The sequence below is a fragment of the Eumetopias jubatus genome, unplaced genomic scaffold (genome assembly GCF_037043125.1).
Source record: "Eumetopias jubatus isolate StellerSeaLion01/CBP00866 unplaced genomic scaffold, mEumJub1_p1.0 scaffold_12, whole genome shotgun sequence".
NCBI lineage: Eukaryota > Metazoa > Chordata > Mammalia > Carnivora > Otariidae > Eumetopias > Eumetopias jubatus.
In genome coordinates this window covers 113,988,923-114,008,103 of record NW_028274818.1, presented here as the reverse complement: position 1 = coordinate 114,008,103, position 19,181 = coordinate 113,988,923, and the positions used below count along the sequence as shown (strand labels likewise).

The window sequence follows — 19,181 nt, the reverse complement described above, 5'->3', positions numbered from 1 at the left end:
CTCTTAACATGCAGGGATGTGAGGTAAGCATTTGTCATCCTCCCGTCGTTGCGATGCCGTCCCCTGACAATCAGAAAAAATGAATCCTCAGGATATTCAGGTGTTTGTGGTGAGAAATCCTGACCCTCAGGTATAGGAGACACATCTTCCTGCATGTAGGTCCCAGAGAGGAGACCTGGAGACACTCAGGTAGGAGTGAGACCTGAGATCACAGACGCTGTGATACCTAGCAATGAATAGAAAGATGGGCTTTGTAGTCCTAAATTAGAGAAATTCAAAGTGGGTCTTTGAAAAGTGTGCTGATAATATGTACTTGGAAAAGGGAAAGACAATTTGCCCTACACAGTGGTAATGATCGATTAATCTGGTGAGCCAGACACCCTGTGACCATTGACATGTTGCATCATCTTGACACAGAGGGACAGAGCTGCCCCTCAACACATGATTTGGAACAGGAACTGTGGTTGCAGCTTGCATGAGGGGCAGACCCTGACACTGCACAAAACTGGATCCTCAGATGATACTGAACCTTCGAAGGGTAACTGGGAATGAAGATCCTGGCCTTGGGACAGAGGGAGGGCCTGCACATGAGCCCCCATCACCCGAGGGGTGCAGAGGAGCCTGTACAGAAAGCTGGCATCTTGTTTTGGCCTGAACCGGTTAAGCTAATGGGCTCCTGCCTGGCCTGACTATTGGGGGGCTTGGGGGGATGTAGCCATGCTGATTGGTCCAGAGGTCACAGAGCTTTGTGAGGTTACTGGGCTTCCAGGCCAGGCTGGGACAGGAGTATGATAGAGATGCTGCCAACTGCCATTCTGCTGGCCTTGGCAGTGTCTGGGGTTGCCAAAGATAACGCCACGTGTGAGTAAGTGTCAGGGACTCCTCCGGGGGGTGGAAAGAATGTCTTCTGAATAGCAAGCCCCACCCAGACGCCCTCTGTCCAGGGCTAGGCAGGAGGCCAAGCTTGGGCCTTAGTAGTGCCCTGGGTCTCACGGGTGTGACCCACATCCCCAACTCAGACCATCCTTGCTCCCAGCTTCATCAGCCGAGATACACCAGGGCTGACCTCTGGGCTCTTATGCCTCCTGTAGCACAGACGTTGGGGTCCTTCCATCACCTAGAGACTGACCTCACTGCCTCTTGCACATCAAGTCCCAATTTTTAGAAACCCCTTTCTTCCCACAGATACTGAGGTGCCCCACCTTTGGCTGACCCCAAAGACCCCAGGGTATTGTCATGGCATTCTTCTAAGGTCCCGCCTCCACCTTAGATTGTGACAGCACCCAAGGGACCCCCAAACTCTTGTTGCCTCTCCCCAGTTCCCAGAACTTCCACCCCTGGCCCCCGCTGTTCCCCACACCTGGGATCACTGGACCTGCCTTGGCTACTCTCCCTCGTCCTGCCACCATTTAACCCCACACTGCAGCCCCAAGACACCTGTGGCTCTTTTCTTAGTCTCCCGCCCAAAATTGGCTCTAAAGACCTCAAGCCATTACACCTCTCTCTCTCCACCTCTAGCCTCCCCCTCTGCCTCGGGATCTCCCCTATTTCTAGGGCCCTTATCATCGGTCCTGCTTCCTTTGGCGCCTTCTTACTTCGCCTTGGGGCTACACCCACAAGACCCCAGAACTCATACTCCTCAAAACCAGTTCCTGAAGCCTGCAGCTTCCTGCTTCCCTACCGCCCTGACAGCGCCCCTCCTCAGCAGCTCCCCCTCGGACCCTCCACACTCCCGATTGCCCCACTTTGCTCAGCCCTCTAGCCCTGTTTCCCCATCGTGCAGGTGCGAGGACAGGCTGTGCCTCTTCTTGGTTTGAACTGTGCCCCTGGTCTATCCCCAGTACCCCCCTGTGGGTTAGGGTTCAGGCAGAACCCACCGGGAAGTGGCCATATCGCCGGAGGGCAGGATGCAAAATCGGGGCCTGGCCCTGGATGGTCAGCCTCCAGGTATTCATGTCCCATAATAACCGAAGGTACTATGCGTGCAGAGGCACCTTGCTGAACTCCCATTGGCTGCTTACGGCTGCCCACAGCTTATTACGTGTGGGAGCGCGTGGAGGGAGGTCTTCAGAAAGGCTCTTCCCAGAAAGGGACATTCTCCAGGGCTCTCTGTGCGCAGTCTCCCTGGGGCTCTGGGCCTTGTGGCAACCAGACCGAGAGTGGGTGGGCCCAGGCCCTTGCTGAGGGAGGGCTCTGAGGATCATGATCACCAGAGGTTTCTGTCGAGCCCGTCCTTTCTGAGGATGACCTGGCTTGCCTCTGTGCCCACAGAAATGTATATGACTGGAGACTGATTTTTGGAGCAAGGGAATTTACGTATGGGAACGATAAGGCAGCGAAGCCACCTCAACAGGAGAGAGATGTCGAGAAAATCATCATTCATGAGAAATACATCCCCAGTTTATAGCACAATGACATCGCTCTCATGAAGATCACCCCTCCCGTTCCCTGTGGGCAATTCATCGGAACGGGCTGCCTGACCCAATTTAGGGCAGGCCCACCTCGAGTTCCCCAGGCCTGCTGGGTGGCTGGCTGGGGATTCTTGAAAGAGAAAGGTGAGTATGGGAGGGGCTCTCACAGGGGTAGGGACACTGCTGGTCATTCCCTCAGTGATCTCTGAAGTGCAGGGGCCATATGTGGTGCCTAATGGTGATGTCCACCAGAATGGGGGACACTATCCCCTTTTAGAGCAGGAGAAACTGGCAGCCGATTCCCCTGTCCACAACCTCACCACTGATGGCTCATGTGGTCGCTGGGTGGAAGGGTGCATGCAGCCCCAGGAGAACCTGGGCATTTTTCGAATGGGGTATGGGCTGTGGCTCTATCTGGGGCCTGGAACCCCAGTTGCTAACTTCTGGAAATGGGGGATTGTCCCTTGACACGGCACTTGGAGAAGAGCTCGAGATGGGGTTTTGTGGTGGCGGGCCAACTCCTCTCCTCTCTGGACATCCATTTCCCCATCTGCGAGTGCAAGGGCCATGTCACGTGGTCTCTGAGCTCTGAGACCCCAGAGCCCAGCCCTCTAGACCTCAGTGAACCTCTGCTCACCACCCTCACTGGACACAATGCGAGAATCCACCCTCCCCATCCAAGTGACTTCGTATTCTCTGCAGAGAGAGGACAGGGTTCTTGGCAGGCCAGCAGTGGGCAGCAAGGTTTTGACGAGTAGGTTAGGCCTTTCAGCTTTCCACAGGTGACCACATGGACTTTTTACCCAGTCACATTGGGGATGAGAAGAGAGACTGAAAGCTCTTCTGTCCCTTGATAATGGAAAACTGAGGGCTCCTAATTCAAGGCACTTCAGTCATTTGGGGTTCAAAATTCAGCATTTTCTGCTGACAAAACCCTGGTAGTTTCAGTATGCTTCCTGTAACTCTTCTTCCCTCTCTCAAGGCTGCCCCCCTTCTCTGATTGGGTTGCTTCTCCTCCCGGGCACCCCTGTTTTCTCTGGCCTCTGCTGGCCCTTCCCTCCCTGACCTGGGGTTTCAACCTCTGTCTGCCTATTGATGTCCATAGCTCTGCTGAGGCCTCTAGAGCATTCTTCTTCTCCCAACCTCCCGGCCTACCCTGCTCTGCCCACCCACCCAAACATCTGTGCAGTGTCCCAGGGTTCTTGGAGTCCCTGGGGGGTGGCTGATCTCAGGGTTCCCATCTACAAACCACCCCTGCCACCACCTTTGCTGTCCTATTTCTCAAAAGGATTATAGGCTCCCAGCTACACCCTGGACATCACACAGGCCTCTTTTTTTCTAGAATCCTCCTCAACTTAGTGGGATTTCTACCATCTTCTGGTGAATCCAACCCCACTGGTAAGTCCACGTCTTAAAGAAATCTCCAGCCTCCAAATTTCTGTGACATTCTTGCAGACCTTCCTTTTTCTACCTCCTCCTTGAGGCCATATGTTTCTGGGGTAGTCCTCCTTTTCTATTGAATTTCAAGTTCTTGTGGACTTTTCAGCATTTAAAGCCAAGGTGTTGGGATTGAGAAAACCCTGTTCTCTTCCAGGTCATCTGGCTCTTCCATAGATCTAAAATTATACCATAAGCGACCAGGCTTCTTGTGGTGGTCATTTCCATGTCACCCCTGCCTTGGGAACAGTGCAAGGACAAAACTAAGCCTGCTTGGGTGGTGTTCAAAGTTGACCTGAAGGGCCTGGAGACGCAGTCCAAGACACACAAACACAGTCTGAATGCTGTGTGCCTAGCTCCATCCATTTGCTCCACTTGGTTCTGGCTTCCCACTTGGCCTACACTGCCATGTTCCAAGTGTAATCCGCCACCTCTCCACCCGGATGCAGGCGATTTCAGACCCACCCACCAGGCTGTGGCTGGGCTGTGGGTGCGGCCGTGGTGGGGGGAGGCCACTTGATGAAGAGGGGATAGCTGCCCCTATAGCCAGGTGTGAGGTTGGCTGATGGAATCATCGCCTGGGCTGGGCCTTTCTTAACCCAAAGGTCATGATGGAGCCTCTGGGGCTGTACAGGAGGTTCTGACCTGCCTTCCGGTTATTCCAACCACCCATGCCCCTGACAGATCTGTGTGTGTGGAGGCCATCCTGCAGCTGCTCCTTCTCTGTAACTTCAAAACGGATGGGAGGCATGCGGGGAGGACTCATCTGCCCAGCCCCAGCAGATCCTGTCCAGAACTGAGCTGAGGGGTTTAACGGGGGATAAGAAGCAATGAGGGGGACTTAGAGCCGTACTGTGGGGAAATGAAATGTGTGTCCTGGATTTGAGTGTAGAGAGGAAAACCTTGGTCCGAATCCAAGCCACGCCACATCCCTACCAGCATGTTTGGGCATGTGGTGCTCCAAGCTCTTTATTGGAGGCAAGGTCAGTCACAGCGCTTAACACAGGGAGTGACTGTGGGGTGTAAATGAGGTGACACATCCTGGCTGTAGCTGTGAATAATCATCTGGCATCAACACACATTCCTGCAGCCACATCTGCTTATCCTCCATGCACTGCCCATTCTCTTCACCTGCATATGCCTCCAACACCCCACATCCTTCACAAGTGTCTGAGGAGAGGCCAGGGGCATTGTCCTTCATGGATTTTAGGTTGAAGTAGAGCATTTCAGGATGATGGGGGTTCCGTGGAGGGAGGAGGCAGGTCTTTCCCAAAACATGTCTTCTGTGATCGCTGACCACCGAGCTGCCTGGCTGTAGCCTACAGGATCGCACCTACACTGCAGGAGGCCCGTGTGAACCTCATCAACCTCGACTTTGTAACTCCACCCAGTGGTACAACGGGCGCATTTGTTCAACCAATGTGTGTGCAGGGTACCCTGAAGGCAAGATCGACACCTGCCAGGTAACTTCCCTCCAGGTGCCCCTTTCCCTGTCAACACATATTTTGTGAATCCCTGAACTCCACTCACTCCAGCGCCCTGCTTCATTGACCCTTTCCCTGGTCTCATCTTGTAGCAGTGAGGATGGGAGGTGATACCTCGGGCCCCTACAAAGAACCAGTCACCACCACACAGAGCGCTTTATCCCACCGTGACACAGAGATCATACCACCCGAACACCACCCTGGAAGAGAATGCTTACCTCTCCTCACGAGAATACAAAACCTTCAAATCCACTTGTACACACATGCCCATGAATGCATAAGGCCTCATACGTGGACTCATGGATCGCTGATCTTCCCTCCTCACTGCAAGAAGACCCATGACAATTCATCCCCTTCTCACATCCACCTGAAGCTGTTGATACCAACTCAAGGTTTACCACCACCACTTGTGTTCATGGCAGCAAGAAGCCATGTGACTGAAGAAACTGTCCTTCCAGAGCCTATGGCCCTTCTGGGCAGGGGAAATGTGGCTCAGACAGAGAGTGACTTCTGTGTCCTTCTGGGCAGGGGGACAGCAGCGGGCCTCTCATGTGCAGAGACAACATGGCAAACACCTATGTGGTCGTGGGAGTCACAAGCTGGGGGTGGCTGTGCCTGAACTAAGCGCCCCGGAGTCTCCTGCCCATGTACATGCCCTTCCACAAAGTGAAATCAAGGTCCAGATAGCTTTACTGGCAAAGTCTACCATGCAAGGAAGAAATAATATGAATTTTACACTAACTCTTCCCAATAGCTTAAATATGGAACACACTTCCCAATTAATTTTATGTAGCCAACATTATCCTGATAGTGAGACTAACACAAAGATGTTGCAGGAAAATGAAACTACAGACCGATATTCTTCATGAACATAAACGCACCGGTTTATTTTTAATTTTAGCAAATGAAATCCAGTAAGATATGAAAAGGGTAATACACTATAATAATAGTGGAGTTTATTCCAGGAATGTAATGTTTATTAAACATTCAAAAATTGGGGCACCTGGGTGGCTCAGTCAGTTAAGCATCTGCCTCAAGTCATGATCCCAGGGTCCTGGAATGGAGCCCCACGTGGGACTCCCTGCTCAATGGGAAGCCTGCTTCTCCCTCTTCCCCTTCCCCTGCTTGTGCTCTCTCTGTCAAATCAGTCAATAAAATCTTAAAAAGGAAAAGAGTTAAACATTCAAAAATTATTCAGTATAAGCAAGAAGTGAAGGATAAAATGAACCCTGTGGTACTGGATATGGGTTGGAAACAGCAGTATGAACTCCTGTTTAATATATATGCAGATGGATAGATACAGAATCAGTACAGGCATGCATGTCCACGTGGGTTAGGATCCATGCCTGTATTGCCTGGTTTTGTCTTATCTACCTCAGGGGGCCTAAAAGCAATGACATCTCAGGAGCAACAAGCATGCCTTTTGTCTAGATCTTGGTTTCCAATTAACATTCTCCAATGAAAGGAACTAGGTCATCTTAGAGAAATGCAGGACTGAGTTAGGGAAAATACCAGATAAGCCTGGAGCATTTTATAATATGAAAGTAAAGATATATTTAAAAAAATGATAGGGTCACATGAAACAGACACAGTAGCCATGTGAAAGCACTCCCAATGGCCAAAGGTAGAACAATGTAAACAACAAATTAAATAATACAGTATTGGAATATCATCCAAAGTATCAAATATATGTGAGTCTATACTGCAAAAATAATAAATAGTGGGAAAGAGGCAAATACTCCCTACAGAAGAATTATAATTTTTTTAAGATTTATCTATTTATTTTAGAGAGAGAGAGCACAAGTGGGAGGGGCAGAGGGAGAGAATCCTCAGGCAGACTCCCCTCTGAGCACAGAGCCTGACGAGGTGCCCGAATCCACGACCCTGAGATCACGAACTGAGCCCATACCAAGAGTCGGACGCCCAACCAACTGCACCACCCAGGCGCCCCAGAAGAATTCTAAGTAGTATATGTAGATACTACACCTCGCAGGAGCTGACACTTCATCAACACCACCCCCTAGTGTGCGCTAAACAGAGCAATTCAATTTCAAAGAATAAAGGATGGAGAGGGAACTGTGAATAAACCTGGAAAACACTACCCTGCCCAAGGGGCCAAGGTTTAGTTTCATCCCTGATGTCATGTGTACGCCATGGACTCCCCCATAGGAGTGAGGAGAAGGGTACTTCATCTCCATGGAATTCTTTGAAAAACTCATAATCTCAATAACCATGAAAAAACCATAAAACAATTCATATTAAGTGACATTCTACAACACATCTAATCAGTATTCCTCAAAACTGTCAAGGCCATATAAAGGCAAAGGAACACTGAGCAACTATCACAGACCACAAGAGATTAACGAGACTTGAAACATAGAAAGAATGTGGTACCCTGGATCGGACCTTGGAACAGGAAAATGACTATCATGGAAAAACTGGAAAAATATTAATAAACTCTGGAGTTTAGCTAATAATAATGTACAAATGTTGATTTATTAATTTTGACATACATACCTTGGTAATATAAGATTTAACGACAGGGGAACCTATCAACTGTCGAACCCAGGGGAACCTATCAACTGTTTCAACACAGTTGAAACTGGGTGAAGGGCATGTGGGAACTCTGTACAACTTTGCAACTTTACTGTAAATCTAAAATTCTGAAATAAAAGTTTATTTAGAAAAAGAGGTCAGTATAATTCACCAGATTAACAAAATAAAACAGAAAAACTCCCTGACCACTTCAATAGATGCAGAAAATTTTCTGACAAAATCCAACACTCATTCTTGATATTGAAAAGATAAATAAAAATATCCTAGCAAAGTAGGGGTAGAAGGGAATATCCTCAACCTAATAAAGGATATCTGTGAAGAAAAATCATGCTCAACACTTAACTTCACTACTAACATCGTACTTAGGGATGAAAGGCTTAATTATATGCCCTTCAGATCAGACACAAGACAAGTATTCCACTCTCAACCCTGCAGTCAACATTGCTCTGAAGGTCTGGCCAATTGAAGAAGGCAGGAAGGAAAAGAGGAAGGATGAAGGCAGACGGGCATCCAGTTTGGGAAAAAATTATATAAAACCCTCTTATTCACAGATGACTTGCTTTTCTATATAGAAACCCAAAGGGATCTACAAAAAGCCTACTAGAGATGGAAAACAGACACATGAAAATATGCTCTATATCACTAATGACCAGGGAAATGCAAATCAAAACCATAATGAAATGTCACCTCACACCTGTCCGAATAGTTAAAATCAGAAAGACAAGAAATAACAAATTTTGGCAAGGATGTGGAGAAAAGGGAACCTTTGTGCACTGTGGGTGCGAATGTAAATTGGTATACTGTGGAAACTAGTACAGACATTCCTCAAAAAATTAGAAATAACATGTGATCCAGTAATTCCACTACTGGGTATTTACCTGAAGAAAACAAAAAGATATATGCCCCCCCCATGTTTATTGCAGCTTTATTTACAATAGCCAGGATATGGAAGCACCACAAGTGTCCACTGACTGATGAATGGATAAAGACATGGTGTATAAACACATTGGAATGTTATTCTGCCATAAAAAGTAATGGGATCTTGACATCTGCAACAACATGGATGGACGTAGAAGGTATTATGCTAAGTGAAATAAGTCAGAGAAAGACAAATAACATATGATGTCACTTACATGTGGAATCAAAAACAAAAGGCAGAAACAGACCCATAAATACAGAGAGCGAACTGATGGTTGCCAGAGGGGTGGGGGTAGGAGGCAGGGCAAAATGAGTGAAGAGAAGTGGGAGATACAGGCTTCCAGTTATGGGATAAGTAAGTCATGGGGATGAAAGGTACAGCACAGCGAATACAGTCAGTGATACTGTGATAGTATCACATGGCGAGAGATGGCAACTACACTTGTGATGAGCACAACATACAGACTTGTCGAATCACTTTGTTGTCCACCTGAAACTAACGTAACATTGTGTCAGCGATACTTCAATAATTAAAGGCTGCTAGAGGGACACCTGGAAGGCTCAGTTGGTTGAGCTTCCCACTCTTGATCTCAGCTCAGTTCTTGATCTCAGGGTCATGAGTTCAAGCCCCACATTGGGCTCCATGCTGGGCATGGAGCTTACTTAAAAAAAAAAAAAAAGTCTGCTAGAATCAATAAGTGAGTTCACCAAGGTTTCAGGATGCATAATTAATACACAGAAAATAATTATATCTGTATATACTAGCAATGAATAGTTGAAAATTGAAATTAAATAACATTTATAATAATATCAAAAGATGAAATCCTTAGGAATAATTTTGACAAAATATTGACAAATGACCTGCATACTTAGACTAAAACATTGCCAGGGGAAATTAAACAAGTCTTAAATAGATTTTGTTGGAAAGATACACTGCGTTAATAGTTCAGAGGACTCGATATTGTTGAGATGTCATGTCTCCTCAAATTGATCTATAGAATTGGGCCTCCTGTCTGGCTCAGTCAGTACAGCGTGTGACTCTTGACCTTGAGGTAGTAAGTTCAAGCCCCATGTTGATTACTTAAAATAAAAAATCTTTTTTTAAAAAAATTATCTATAGATTCAACATAATCACAATAAAAGTTCCAGCAGGATTTGTTTTATAAATCAATAAGGTGATTCTAAAATTCACATGGAAATGCTAAGGACCTAAAATAGCCAAAACGGCTTTGAAAAAACATTTGAAAGATGCACACTACCTAATTTCAAGACCTCTTGTAAGCTGTACATAGTAAGATAGTGTGGAAATAGTGTCAAGTAAACTTGTTCAAAGGAACAAAACAGAGCTCAAAAGTAGAACCATACATATGAGGACAACTGATTTTCTTCAGAGATATGAAGCCACAGTAGAGAAAGAAGAGTCTTTTCAACAACTAGATATACACATACAGAAAAACGAGCATCAATCCATAGTTTACCATAAATAAAAATTAACTCAAAGGGACCATAGACCTAAATGTAAAACCTAAGACTCTCAAACTTCTAGAAGTAAACATCAAAGAAAATCTTTGAGACCTTACGTTAAGCAAAAATGTCTTAGATACGACACCAAAAGAATGATCTACAAAAGAACACATTAATTGAACTTAATCAAAATGTAAAAAGACATTATTTAGAGAATTAAAAAAAGCCATAGACTGGGAGAAAATATTTACAAAGCATATATCTGATAGAGGACTTATTTTCGGTATATAAAAAGAACTCTCAAAACTCTAAAATAAAAAGACAATGAAAAATTTTAAAAAGGCAAAAGATTTGAACAGACCACCAGAGAAGATATGTCAATGGCAGTTGGCACATGAAAATATGCTTAACATCACTAGCCTTTAGGGAAATGCACATGGAAACCACAGGATTTCCAGGTTGGTGAGCTCATGGCAGTGCTGGGAGGGTGGGGGTCTTGAGAGAACGCGAAGCTCCACAGCCATTCCCCCACATACTTTGCCCTATTCATCTCTTCCATCTGTCTCTTCCTGGATTGTATCCTTTTAACTAAACAACTAAACAACCCCAAACAAAAGAGCAAATTGTCTACGGTTAAATGCCCAAAGCCTGAAGGAGAAGATTCAGTGCTGGAACTTTCTGTGAGACTGGCAGAGACAACAATGCCCAGATAGTGCTAGCCACAGATCCTGATGGCAGCGACCACTTCGGGAGACTGGCCACGGGAACGCTGTCACATCAGCAGCTTGGCTAGGGGATGGACATTGGACGGGATGGTCAGGGAGGTCTCTGGTGCAACCTGATGACTGCAGCAAGATACAAGGAGGGAGTAAGCCCTAGGAGTTTTTATCCCACGGAAAACATGTCTCTCCTTTCTTTTCTTGTCTTTTCTTTTTGTTGTATCCATATTGAGAAGATGGATGTTGGCTGAATCTACTGTGGTGATCATTTCACAATCAATATAAATCAAACCACCCTGCTGCACACCTTAAACTTATACAGCAATGTATATCAATTATTTCTCAATAAAACTGGAGGGGAACAGGATGGGGCGCCTGGGTGGCTCAGTCAGTTAAACGTCTGCCTTTGACTCAGGTCATGATCCCAGGGTTCCGGGATTGAGCCCCGCATCGTCAGCTACATCCTCTGGGGGGAGTCTGCTTCTCCCTCTCCTTCTGCCCCCCCCCAGCCCCATCATGCTCTCTCTGTCTCTCGCTCTCAAATAAAATCTTAAAAAAAAAAAAAAAACTAGCAGGGGGACAAAGGCCTCCTGGAAAATGGGAAAGAAGTCCTTTTGCATTTGAAGAGTTCGTTGGTTTTCTGTGTGGAACTTCCCTTTGCATAATGATGAGTTGAGTACTGCCGCTGTTGTTCTGTGATGGTCTTACTTAGAAACCATGAATGTAACATTGAAAGAGCAACTGATTACGATTCATGAAAAATATGGTTATCATATTTCAAAGATTTCTTATTTCTTGTGTTGTGATCCAACTAACATCAAAAGTGTATTTGAAAGGCTTCACAGTTTTTATTCTCCAAAAGAATATCCAAAATTTATGGGATACTTGTTGTGTTGCATACACAGGACATTACCACTGGATATGACGGCGGCAAGCCTAATCAGAAATCAGTGTTGCCTGTGAGTAAAAACAGCAGAGTGATTACATCCCCTTCTCAAAATGGCTGTGTTGGTGGTCCTTGGACGAGCAGCATGGAACCAAAGACAAAGTACTCTGCAGAGACGTGAGTACTCCCTGACCCGGAGATGGGAATCACAGAGCCTTATTGGAAGAAGAATTGAAGAAGCTCATTTAAGCTCGGATTTAAAATTGGTTTGGGCCCAGTTAAGGATGAAACAGAACAACCAAGAGAACTATGCATTGAATTCGTGTGAACATTCTCTACCTCATCTGGGCAAACATTTTCCTTTTATTTCCTTTCTTTCTGGTCAGCTGACTAAACTAGTTGTATAAATTTGAAATGAAATGGTCTTGAGAGAAGTTATTCAAATTTTTCATAATCTTGAACCAAAGTCATTACATTAAAAGTATTAGAGTAACACAGTTTTTCCTTTAACAGAAACATAATACAAACGTGATTTTTCTAATTAAAGTATGATTAAGCTTAGTTCTATAGTCTTATAACTGTGTACAGTACATTTTCTAAAAAGGCATGTAAGTGTTATGTCATTGTACAGTTAAGGAAATTATTCATAAAATTGGCAAAAAAGTGGACTGTTCTCCAATCACTGTGGTAAAGTGCCATTGTTACATCATAGATATTAATTCATAAATTAGAGTATTTGAAATAGGGTATTTAGCATTCACAGTTTATTTTCTTAAGATTTATGTATTTGAGAGAGAGAGAGAGCACACATGTGAGCATGGGGGGCGGGCTGTGGGGGTAAGGGCAGAGGGAGGGAGAAAATCTCAAGCAGACTCCCCACTGAGTGCGGGACCCAATGTGGGGCTCCGTGGGGGGGCTTGACCCCATGACCCTGAGCTCATGACCCGAGCCAAAACCAAGAGCTAGACACTCAACCCATTGAGCCAACCAGGCACCCCTAGCATTTGTGGTTTAAAACAGTGTTATAATATCTCCTTCAACACCTCTGCTAAAGATGCTCATGGTGTAGTATACATTTATTATATGTATCTAAAATTTGATGTTCACTATACAGAAAATAAGAGTGGGAACACTCCTGGTTTTGCTCTTGTCAGATTTCTCAGTGCCTTCTCAGTCTGGTGTGAACTGATACAGTGCTCCTGCATTGCATATGAATTAATCAGTTAATTTAGCAGACAGCTAAAGAAAATATTTTCAAACTATCTAGGTGCTTCCTCTTTACCTCACATGGGTTTGCTGACTTAAGAAGAAAATCTGAGAAAGAAGCTCTGAATCTACTCAAAAGTCCAGTTTTATAAGTAGATTTATTCCTTTATCAGATGAAGTAATGCTAATTTTACTAAGACACAAAAACAGATTTTAGGTATTAATGAATCACTAACGCTAAAGGCCAGTTTATTCTAACATTTTGTGGCCTCTGTAGAATTTGTGATCACGTGAGTTCCGTTTATCATCTTAGTGTGGAAAAATGTTTTGGAAGTTCACTTCTGGTGGATTCTGTGGTCTTCTGAACAAGACCTCACAGAGAAGTGCTGTTTGAACTTTTTCAAGTGCACCCTGTCCTGTATAGCTCTCAGAGTGCCTGGGCACGTGCGGCAGAGTTAGGAGGTTGCAATCACAGGCCTTGGATAGACTCACACTAAACAATTTACCTAGAGGAGATAGCAGTGGTATTAGAGAATTTATTTCCTTTACAAAGAACAGTATAAGGTTGGAAATGATTGGAATGTTCATTAAATCTTGGTCTGTTGCAGCTGTCAGCTAACATTTGCTTAAACTCATAGGATCCAAATATAATTTTCAAATTTTTATATTTCCACTATTAATTTGTTCCTTCCTTACCTTCTTATAGATGGATGTCGCATGACTAGAGTAATACCTAGCCAAATGCAGAGCACCACTTTTCTGAATAAGGTTATTTTCAAAGGCTTTGCACTAAAGAAGCAATGTGTAGAATGATTTGTTTTATTGCTTTTAGGAATGTTGACTGTAATTTTGGAAGTGGCCTATATTCAACAAAGTGGTCTTCACAATGCTGTGTCTGTGTGTACAGTATGTACCTTTAGGAAGAGTAATAGTGTTTCAGTGACTGAGGGATGAAGTAGGGCTGCAATGATAGGACAGCCTGCTCATCATTACTAGAGCCACGTCACAATGACCATACTATATTCACGAGAGAACATTTTGACTGCTTTAATACACTTAAGTCATGTTACTCAAGGAAAAGTTATTGAAGTTTGGATTCTTATCTCAGAAATTAAACAATCCAAAATTAAATCAACCAATTTTCTATTCCTGGCATATACAGCCTGAGAAATCATTTGACCCTAGCCACACTCCCGAATCTGTCTGAGCATGGAATTTAGCATCTCTTTGGCACAGTGGCACACATTTGCCTAACAAAGTCAGTTCAGTGATAGCTCAACCCAGCCAGGAGAGATGCAAGGGCTGGCTGGGTAGGTTCACCCCTGGGCTCTGCATTGTCTCTCTTCTTCTTTATGAAAATATCATGGACATGAATGAATTCTCCCTGAGCATGCAGATCCAAACTGGGGTTCTCTAGAGCTTTGGGGAGAAAGAATTAGTGGGGCAAGATCAAAGCATATATTGGAAATAAACAAACCGTATTAAGGTCAATAAGGTGGCACATGATGCTTCTTGTGAAGAGCAAACCTATCATCACCCTAAAAGTGGAGGATGAACTGACTGTGGGCAAATTGTTGACTTGTGCTAAATTTGGGTTTTTTAGTATCTTATTAAAGAGGAATCTCTACAATGTAACATGGGGCTTGAACTCAGGACCCCAAGATCAAGTGTCACACACTCTACTGACTGAGCCAGTTGCACACCCTGAGGATTTTGTTTTAAATATAAAGTGTTCTGTTTGGGTGTAGTAACTTCAGCAGACAGGGCAGCTCTGGGAGTTTGGATACTTTGGAATATCTTTATATAGTAGAGACCTGGCTTAATGGAGAAATTGTTCTATGGCTGTGGCTATTGTTATGTCTTTCAGATGTTTTCCATTGATGTTTGTGATGCTTGAAAAATCCAAATTCTGTTTGAATGAATTTAATTTTATACTTATTTCTACCTCCTCCTTTCCCTATGTGCACTCCCACATTTTGTTGCTGTCAAAAGTTACTGCCCTATTACCTCATGATAAATCTTAACAATATTCATTTCGAATGCTTTAAATATATATATAGACTACACTTGTGGATAAAAACCCCACACATGACATATTATTACACACCTATAAGAATGGCTAAAATTCAGGGCGCCTTGGTGGCTCAGTGGTTAAGCGACTGCCTTCCGCTCAGGTCAGGATCCCCGGGTCCTGGGATCAAGCCCCATGTCGGGCTCCCTTGCTCAGCGGGGAGTCTGCTTCTCCCTGTCCCTCTGCTCTTCCCCCTGCTTGTGCTCGCGTGTGCTCACTCTCTCTCAAATAAATAAATAAAATCTTTTAAATTGTTTTTAAAGATTAAATTAAATCGAAAAGACGGAGCACACCAAGTGTTGGCAAGGAGCTGGAGGAACTCGAACCCTCAGATACTGCTGACGGGGATGTAGAGTGTTGAAACTGCCTTGAAGACAGGTTTTGGCAGGTTTTAAAAGTGCTCACCATACACGTACCATATGATCCTGCGTGTAGGTACTTAGCCAGGAAACATGAAAGCATATGCCATACAAAGACTTGTGTACAAATGCTCATAGCTGCTTTATTTCTACTGACCTAAAACTGTAAAATCCATCACCTGGTTAGAGAACCAAGTGGTGGGGCAGTCACATAGTGGAGCGCTGGGTGGCAACAAGGACGAGACGCAAGGACTGTCCAGTCCACAAGGACTGGAATACACTGTCACATGGATAAACCTCAAAATGATTATGCTGAGTGAAAGAAGCTAGACCAAAAAAAAAAAAAAAAAAAAAGCACTCGCTGTATGATTGCATTTATTAATTTTTTTAAAATGCAAACAGATCACAGTGAGAGAAACAGAGTAGAAGTTGCTAGGGCCGGGGAGGGAAGGGGCTGGAGGGATTACGGAGTACCCCAAGGAAGCCTTTGGAGTGATGGGCAGGTTCACTATGTTGATTGTGGTGCTGGTTTCCCGGGTGCATTCATATGTCAAAACTTACATCTGCCATATAACCCAGCCATTCCACTATCTGAATACCTACCCAAGAGAAGTACACAGGCCCAACTATTGTGGCCAGAAGCAGGTCACTGACGATTCTTTACCAAGAATATAGTTTCTGCAGAAAACTCCATTAGGCTAATTTTTGTTTCTTGATGAGTTTTCTACGCATTAAAGAAGAACTACCTCCATTTTTTCCACTTCCATTTAAAATATACTAAAATTATATTTATTGGGATCTGGTTTTCCTTGTAAATATAAGATTTCTTATATTGGGGGTGCGTGAGTGGCTCAGTCGGTTAAACGTCTGCTTTGGTCAGCTCATGATCTTAGGGTCCATGGATCAAGTCCCACATCGGGTTTCCTGCTCAGTGGGGAGCCCGCTTCTCCCTCTGCCTCTGCATCTTCTCTCTGCTCATGCTCTCTCTCATGCTATCTCTCAAATAAATAAATAAATAAATCTTAAAAAAAGTTTTCTCATATGGATCAAATTCGCAATTAGAACTTGTGCCTATACACATCTTAGGACTGTTATTCCCGAATGCTCAGGATTCAGGCTTTTACCACGTGCACAGGTTTAGCCACCGTCAAACCATCTTGTTACTGTTCCTAGCAATAAAAGTCATTATGAATTCTGGTTTTAAGAAAATACTTATCATTTGCCTAAACCATCCCACAGAGAAACAGTGAGCATATCCCTCAGTTGCCTAGATGCCCCTTGGTGCTGGCTCATTGTACAGCCTGTCCAGTTTTCCCCTGTTCTTCTTGTCTCTGTGTGCAGCAGTATCTGCTCCGGGACCTGTAAGCCATTTTCAGGGTTAGAGTATCCACAGGGATATGAAGGCAGATCAGAGAGTCTCACTTCACTTGTCAACAACTTCATTCATAATTTAAAAAAAAATGACAATTGGAACATCTATTCATTTTGCAAAAATCAGTGAATTTGATTTAAACCAGTATTGGCTTATATGTGGGGAAATGAGTACATTGAGGGAAAGCTAAAGCAGGGGGCTAGATAACCCCTCCCAGGAAGGCAATGTGGCACTATATCTCATAAGTACGCCTACCACACAATGTAATTTGAGAAGGTGAGTCCCTGTGTACTAATAGGAAAATAACTCTAATTTGCTAAATGAAACAGGAAGTCAGAATAGTATGAACAGTGACTAAATAAGAAGAATATTATACGTAAATCTATTCGTGGGCATGGAAAGTTTCGGAAGATACACAAGACACCATCAGTTGGATTCTGCAGGCTCTACCCAATCCATGGCCTCCCATCAGCGCTCCCTGAGCATAAGCCCTGTCTCCCCAGGAAGGAGACCCAAGTGTCAGCGACAGATGACAGGCCCAATGAGGAGAGAAGGGAAAAACTAAGGACAATTATTTGAGCATGTGAAAGGAGAGAGTGCCAGGAGAATCCGTTCTGGATCCTGGGAAGCTCTGAGGAGGAGGGATGATCTGTAAGTGGAAAGAAACCACTGGTACTATAGCTCCTCCAAATTTGTCCCAAATCCTCCGCACCCACCCCTACTCCCTAGCCTGAGCACATCTTGCCACACCATTCCCACCTGCAAGCTCAGGGTTCAGGACTGCCCAGGAAGGGTGAGGGCAGGTCCTGAGTTGCTGCCATGGGTGTTTCTGCTCTTTGGACTGTGTGGCCTATGGCTTGGGGTTTGTCTCACTCTGTGACTGACATTGAGTTTTGTCCAGTGTTTAGAGGGTTCCTGGTGTCTGACACCAGGGTACAAAGCTTATATACCCATTAGGGAGATTAAGAAACTGACTTTAGAAGAGACAGACAAAAGCCAACGAAAGGAATCATGGACATGCCAACTCTAATCTTAGAAATGTTGGCTCTCAGTGAAGACAGATAAAATTTGTTTTTTTTATTTTATCAATGTTAATACACTACAGAGTCATGGGCCACCCAGATTAATTTGCAAGTCCCCTTAGGTAGCCTAGGCATTCCAGGGCTCATAAGGGCACAGACAAAATACACCCGAGTGCCCCTGCATAAGTATAAGGTTACCCAGCATCTCATCACCAGGTGGCTCTAGAGCACTCATCTATAAGCATGTATGGACTGTCACGCTCTGCTCTGAAAACTTCACATCTGTCCTACTTTCATTGTCACACAACCCTCTGGCCATATTCCCAAAGCCACATAGCTGATGAGGGGTAAAGTAGGGGGTTTATTTGAACCCAGGTAGACTGACGAATCGTGAAAATACTCATGCCTGCTTCATCATTCCCTGTTGCAGCCCCAGCAGGAAAAGTCAGGGTCCTTGGCCTTGCTCACCCAAAGTTCCTCCCTCATGCTCCTGTACCCTATGCCATCTATCTTTGCAACCAAAACATAGGACCATATTGCACTTGAAACATGTGCACACAGTGAACAGGTGACCAGGTATGAGACTGTTGCTTGTTGCAGCAACGGCCCAGCCAGGAGCCCAGGGGTTTCTTTCTGGAGCCTGCCATCTTTATTTCTCAAGAGGCTAATCCATCATTTAGGCTTGATCTGGGCCCTGACCAGAGTGGGCAGTTGACCTGAGGCCATTGAGATCTCTTTCTCAGGACATCACAGATGGACATAAGCAATTCTGGTTGAGGGCAGACTCCTGCCTGGGGTTGGCCATGTGGACTGAGCATCAGATGGCCACGCTACAAAACTTCAGACTGGGGTCATTCTCCAATGGACTCAGACCCACATCCCTCCTTCTGAGTCAGCTCACCTCACAGAAGTGCTGTAGGGCCCAACTGCACTGATTTAATAAGCAGAGACTCTGAGTGTGAGATCCAGACCATACCGGCCTGTCACCACAGATCGCCTTGTTCCAACTTCAAAAATCTAGATTTAGGAAACCACAATGACCCCTGACACACAAGCATTTCCACCCTATTTGAGGGTGACAGAGGGAAGACAGATTTGCTGGGGGTGAGTTTGGATTATGTTGGGGAGGGCAGGTAGGAAGAAGTCCAGAAATCATCCCTTCATAGATTAGATAGATAGATAGATAGATAGATAAATTTATGTTTATATTTATTGATTTCATCTTTGTTTTCTTGGGAGTAAAGTGCTCACTGCGTCTGTTTGGAGTGGGGTCAGA

The 19,181-nt window shown here is 44.8% G+C and overlaps 1 pseudogene; it reads left to right on the top strand.

The window, feature by feature from the left end:
- The first annotated feature begins 797 nt into the window (after positions 1–797).
- Positions 798–6,002, top strand: LOC148162948 (acrosin-like; annotated as a pseudogene).
- Positions 6,003–19,181: the final 13,179 nt, after the last annotated feature.